This window comes from Mus caroli, unplaced genomic scaffold (genome assembly GCF_978045245.1).
Source record: "Mus caroli unplaced genomic scaffold, Mus_caroli_1 scaffold_1, whole genome shotgun sequence".
In the NCBI taxonomy this organism is placed as follows: domain Eukaryota; kingdom Metazoa; phylum Chordata; class Mammalia; order Rodentia; family Muridae; genus Mus; species Mus caroli.
This window is the reverse complement of record NW_028227256.1, coordinates 183,669,860-183,676,218: the sequence shown is the minus strand read 5'-3', so window position 1 is coordinate 183,676,218 and position 6,359 is coordinate 183,669,860.

Genomic DNA, 6,359 nt, shown 5'->3' with positions numbered 1-6,359 from the left:
TGTTAATTCATTTTCACAGGAATATCTGACTCCCTCTATATAGCTAGTACTCCATGGGGCATGAAAATACAGTAGGGTGTGACAAACATCTTCCCCACCCTAGATTTCACAGTCTTCTTTGAGGAAAGAAATCAGAGATGTAATAACAAATATGGGGTTATATAGCAATTCAGAGGAAAATGTTTTACATGGGAGGTCCTAAATGGGAAAAATCACAGCTTTACATAAAACAAAAACTAAAACTGAGATGCTGAACACAGAAGTAGGAGAGGGAAAGGAGAGATGCTAAGGATACTGAAGAAAAGCTACCCAGTGGCTGCACACACAAGGTTGGAGCCATTCCAGCCAAACAGCTACCTTGGCTCTCCTTGTTATCTCCTTGTGCAGAGGAACTAGGACATACCATCATCGCAGTGTCTGGAAACCACTCAGATAAAACCTGTGGATGCAGGCAAGCCTCAACTCCCTCTGGGTGATGCCCAGAGAAGCTCTGTGCTGAGTGAAGTGTGAGCTCTCCTGGCATGGTTATCCTTGGAAAGATACAGAATAGCAATATCAGTCCAGGGTGAGTATTACCATTGTTCAACATGATGACTTTTGTTTTCCATGGCAATAAGCTGAATATAGACAGATATGTTTGCTTTTAGGGGGAGGGGGAGTGAATGTTGAAACACATTCTATAAACATTGTGCAACTTATGGCATGAAGTTACCTTTTATAGGAAATTTTATTGGCCTTATATCCATTGGCCAAAAATCTCAGGTGCTGAGGTTGGTGGAAAAATAAGCTACTGTCTGTAGAATTTCTCAATAAAACCGTCAAAAAAGAAGCTGCTGTTAAAGAAAAATTGACGTTGAAAACTAATATTATTTTAGAGAGGTTTTTTTTTTTTAACATTATATTTAGGCACCGGAGACCACTTTACAACTTTATTCCTCTCAAAGGATTTCAATGTTTTCCAAAGTGTCAGTTTGGTCTTTACAGTTGGGTTGAAATGAAGATTGAAAAAAAAAAAAAAAAGAAACCATATATTTTTAATGCCCAAGATTTCTAATTAGTTTCTAATCACCTCTTTATTTGACAGTTTGCTTATCTGCATGGAAAATCTCAAAACAGACGTTAATGGTGGCAGGAAGTGGCTCTTGGCTTCACCAGCTAAAGGTGAACTTCCTGTTTCAAAGGGGTGCATAGAGAACACAAGCATAGCTACTTCTTAAGCATGCTAGAAGGATAAGACCCCATGTTGGAAGGAGCCCTCTCGCCTGCATGGTAAGTTCTGAGGACTGACACGTGATCCCTGATCTCACCTATCCAAATAAACCCAGCATTAGTGGCTCTGTTTTTCTTTCATTATTTTTGAGGCTGGGAAAATTGAGCGCAATTCCTACCACTTCAATTTTTTTTTCCACAAAGAATGAGCTGGTCTTCTGAACTCATTTTCACTATGCTTGAACAGAATTCGGCTTTTCTTTTTTTTTTATGTTTGGTTTTGGTTCTTTTTTGTTTGTTTGTTTGTTTGTTTTGTTTTGTTTTTGTGAGAGTATGTTTGGAGTGTGTGTTCAGATCCAAAATTACTTTTGTTGCTTCTTCAAACTGTAATTTTGGTACTTTTATAAATCTTAATGCAAGTATTCATGTTTTCCAACGGCCTCGGGTGACGCCTGTAAAAGAGCCCTTTAACCCCCAAAAGGGGTCATGACCCACAGGTTGAGAAATGCTGCTCTGGAGTGACTGGCCAGTCTTCCCTGACAGTTTCCTCTCTTGCGCCTGTGTCTGAAAGTTTCTCTGTGAACAGGTTCATTTGGAGAAGGTGACCCATGCAGTCATAAAAGAACATGTTGCTTTCGGTGTGATGATCAACACCAGGACTTCTGTGAGAGAATCATCAAGACGCATGCACCAGTGATGACTCAGGATAGACAAAAAGAGTCACAGAGCCAAGCTGGAGAAACTAAAGCTGCCAGGCATTGGCTTTGTTCTTAGACATAAAGGTGTCTTAGCAGAAAATATTAGTAAAGATTTGTGAGAAAGCTGTGTGTGTGTGTGTGTGTGTGCACGAGTGCATGTACACACACCCATATGTATGTATATCTGTGCAAAACTGAAGATATAGAAGTATACATATATCATACAGAAACTTACACATGTGCTCACACATACATATTCCAATGCATTTACATAAGCCATACATATGGACCATGTTGGCTTACTTATTGCTAATGTTACTTAAAATCCACTGTCTCATATTTTGAAACATTTTCCCCCCTTGGGGCAGGTTCTCATACATCCCAAGCTGGCTTCGAAGTTACAATGTGGCTGAGGATGGCCTTGAACTTGAAGTTCTCCTTCGCCTGCCTCCACTTCTCAAGTTCTGCATTACAGCTATCCATGCCACCATGCCATGGGGTGGTGGCGATCAGACCAGGCTTCACACGCAGTAGGCAAACTCTCTACCAGGAGAACTGTGTCCTCAGCCCTGACTTATACGAATTTTAGATCCTCTGAACTTCAGTAGAAGATGAACAGAGAGGCGGGAGGACGCTAAGACCCTTCTTGTATCATCCAAGTGGGAAGATAAGACTTTTTTTCTCACATGGAAAAAAAAAAAACACAGACAAAACCATCAAGGAATTTAGGAAAGCATGGTTTCTTAAAGGATATTGCAAAGACATGTACCAAGGGGAAATACAAGGCTAAGCTGTGACCTTGACTGAACAGAGAGATGCTGTGGAGGATACAGGCAGATCATCAAGGGCAACAGTCAAGGATCCCCAGAGCCTAACTGAACCATAGAAAATGGTGGTCCCCAGTGAGTGGAACATGCTAAGAACACGGAATACCCAACAGAGAACCATGGAGTCAGCTGTTGGATACAGAAACAACTAAAGATGCAGAGACTGCCTTCTTGTTTCCAAGACATGCTACAGGAGAGATCCTGTCCTGTGCATTCCGAGATCATATTTGGCAATTATAATTATATGCTCAATAATGAGGATCCATTTCATTTGGTATTAAAACTTTAAGCTTCAGGGGGAATTCCTTTGGACTCTGCTTTCTTAACTTACTTAGCTGTAACCTAGCATGTGGCAGGCAATCACCTTGACACTTGAAAGACTGGTCAAATTTCAGCAACTACATATGTTAGTTGTCAAACATAGTCACTACTGAACAACAGAGTTTCTAAACGTTCAAACAAATACACTATATCAAACATAATAAAAGCACATTTTCTTTGTAAAAGTTATTTTGTGTGTATGGGTGTGTTGCCTGCATATATGTAAATATACCACTTATGTGCCTGGTACCAGCAGAGGCCAGAGAGGACATCGTGTCCCTTAGAACTTGAGTTACAGATAGTTGAGAGCTGCTGTGTCCGTGCTAGAAATCAAACATAGATCCTCTCAGAAGAGCATCGATTGCCATTATCTATGGAGCTATCTCTAGTTCCCTGATAAAGTTTAACACAGCCTCATTATTTGACTGAAACCTGCACTCTTGCTGTGATGTACCTGAAAATAAATGACATCACAGAAACTTAACGTAATGGGGACATCAAGGAACCCTATGTATTCCGAGAGCCCCTGGGACTCTTTGCATTGTGGGAATATCACGGACTCTCTGTGTTTAATGGCAGCTTCATGGACATACTCTGTGCCTTTCCTCCCAGTTTTGCCCATGGTCACATTACACTATCATTTGGAAATCTGCTAGGAAATGTGTACACCATGAAAATATACAAACACTATGGTTTATAGCTTGCTTTGCTTTGCTTATCGTCTAAACCCTCTGTTATTAATCAGGTGCAAATTTGCCCATTACATACCCAGCATGTGACAATGTTTAAAAGCTTATTTGGCTGTTCCACCTATGACAAAGGACTGGACGCTAGTGGGTAAAAATTATAGGTGCTGCCAAATATTATCTAAGTCACAGGACAACCTCCCACATCAAAGAGTTACTCATGCCCAAATGATAATAGTGCCCAAATTGGCCAACATCAGTTCTGGAGGCAAAGTCAGGTTGAATCAGTTTTCTCTTCTCAAAAATTCCCAATCTTGAAAGAATGCATACCAAGTACCTTTACTGCAGCTACCCCAGTGTAAAGTTCTGTAAACTAAACTCTTGTCCAGACGATGACCATGGTTCTCCAGGCCACGCTGAAGAGCTTCCTTGTGGTGGGAGGAGCAGCAGTAGTAATTATGTGTTTGGGCTCCGACTGATGGTATCCCTAAGCAATACGTCTCTCTCGTATTATGGAGCCTGGGATGACTTCATGATTTGTGGTGTTGAGGTTGGCTGTCTTATCCACAGTGGGTAACAGAAGTTTGTGTTTTGAAAACACGTTCTTGTATCACATTGCTCTCAGCTTTGGGGATTTAACTGAGACTATCACAGGGAAGTTTCTAGATCATTTCTATTATAAGCACTCAGGGCCACACTCTGGGATCTGGACAAATGGAAGAAGCCCTGATTACATGAAAATATATGACCTTCAATATGTGTGTGCTAATCACTTGTCTATTGATCTGATAAAATACCTGGGCCAAAAGCAACTTATGAACAATTTAGCTTGGTTTACAGCTCCAGAGAGAATACAGTCCCTCACATGGGTAAGAAATGAGCATAGGACCATGAGAGGAGAGGATCACATACAGAGAGACCAAAGGAAGTGGGGCCAGGCTAAAAAAGCTCAAAGCCCTCCATCAGTGACATACTTCCTCTAGTGAGGCTCACCTCCTGAGGGCTCCACAACCTTCCATGTCAGCACCACCTCCTAAGGACCATCGCAGGGTTAGGATACACAAGACTGTGAGGGGCAATTTGCATTCAAACTACCACACTGTGAAACTATGATGGGAGGCAATCAGACTAAACAAACCAATCTAAAAGTGGCCCATGTGGCTCAAACCAGTTGGGGCTCTGAAAGTCTTCTAGAATTTGGACAGAAGGTTTCTGACCAGATAGAAGACCCATGAATAGAAGACATTTAGATTTTTTTTAGCTTAGGAACAGAAGGACACAGATGGGATAATTTGGGCCAAAAGATTCACTAGTGGGAAAAGATAAGTGCTTCATCCACTAAGGACTTCATTGGCCTACCTTTGGTGGGATCGCTCACGGGGCTTCCTTCCCTCAGTTTCTCCCATGAAGCTGCAGGCAGAGCCTCACATCTTGCCTCAGCCTGCACAGATGTACCCAATACCACCTCTTGTTGGCTTTGTTTATTTTGTTTTTTTTTTTTTTTGAGGAAGCAAAATAAATGGTTATTTGCACAAATTTCATTAGAAGCCAAGAAAAGAAATCTAACAAGCCAAACTGTGGATAATGGAATGATTAGATTTGAAGCATCCACATTCAAAACACAGGAAACACTAGGGATCAACAATCCAAGATGATAAAACCAGAGCTAAACAAGAAAGGGTGTTCTTCTTCTCCTTTGTCTCCAAACTTTAAGCAGTCCATTCTGTCCTCCCATGATGCACAGTCGTGAAGCAGCTTTGGTAAAAGTTGCTTGGATACAGAGAAATGTTCATGGTACAAAACCTGGACCGTCTAACGTTTTGAAGCAGCAAGAAGTGGAGGCTTAGTTCCCTGGGATTTACTTTCATTGCTTTCAATCCTGGAGGTGTAAATGTGAGTGCAGGTACCCATGGACGCCAGAAGAGGGCGTTGCATCCCTAGACCGGGGGCTACAGGTGATAGAAAGCTGCCTGACAGAGGTACTAGGATCCCAACTTGGATCTGCTGCAAGAGTAGTACACATTTTTAACTTTTGAACCGTCTCTCTAGCCCCCTCCGGATTTTCTTTATATATTTGCCTGCAACCCCAATATAGAAGTATGGCAGAAAGAAAAGGCTCACTGGAGTCAGGGCACCTGGCTTGCTCTGACTTCCACGTGTGCACATAAAGGTACATGCACCTGTACTCTCTATTTTAACAAATACACTCACATACACACCCACACCCTCTCTTACACTCATGCATACACATAAGCACACACATGCATAGACATGCATAGACATTCATAGACACAGGCACACACACACATTCATATACATATATATATATATATATATAACACATTCTTCTCTCTCTCTCTCTCTCTCTCTCTCTCTCTCTCTCTCTCTCTCTAAGAATAATATCCTCTCCTCTAAGTACTCTTAATATAAGTAGGTTTAAAACCTCAGCTTGAAAACTGAGAACTTACTGTATATATATAAGCACCACTTATTGTAAGCTATAATATTATCCAAGTGTTTTAGTCCTGGCAAAACTTGTACCCATAATCATCATCACTGAAACATCAATTTATTTCTTGTTGTGATGACCAGTAGGGAACTACCAAGTATATAATTCC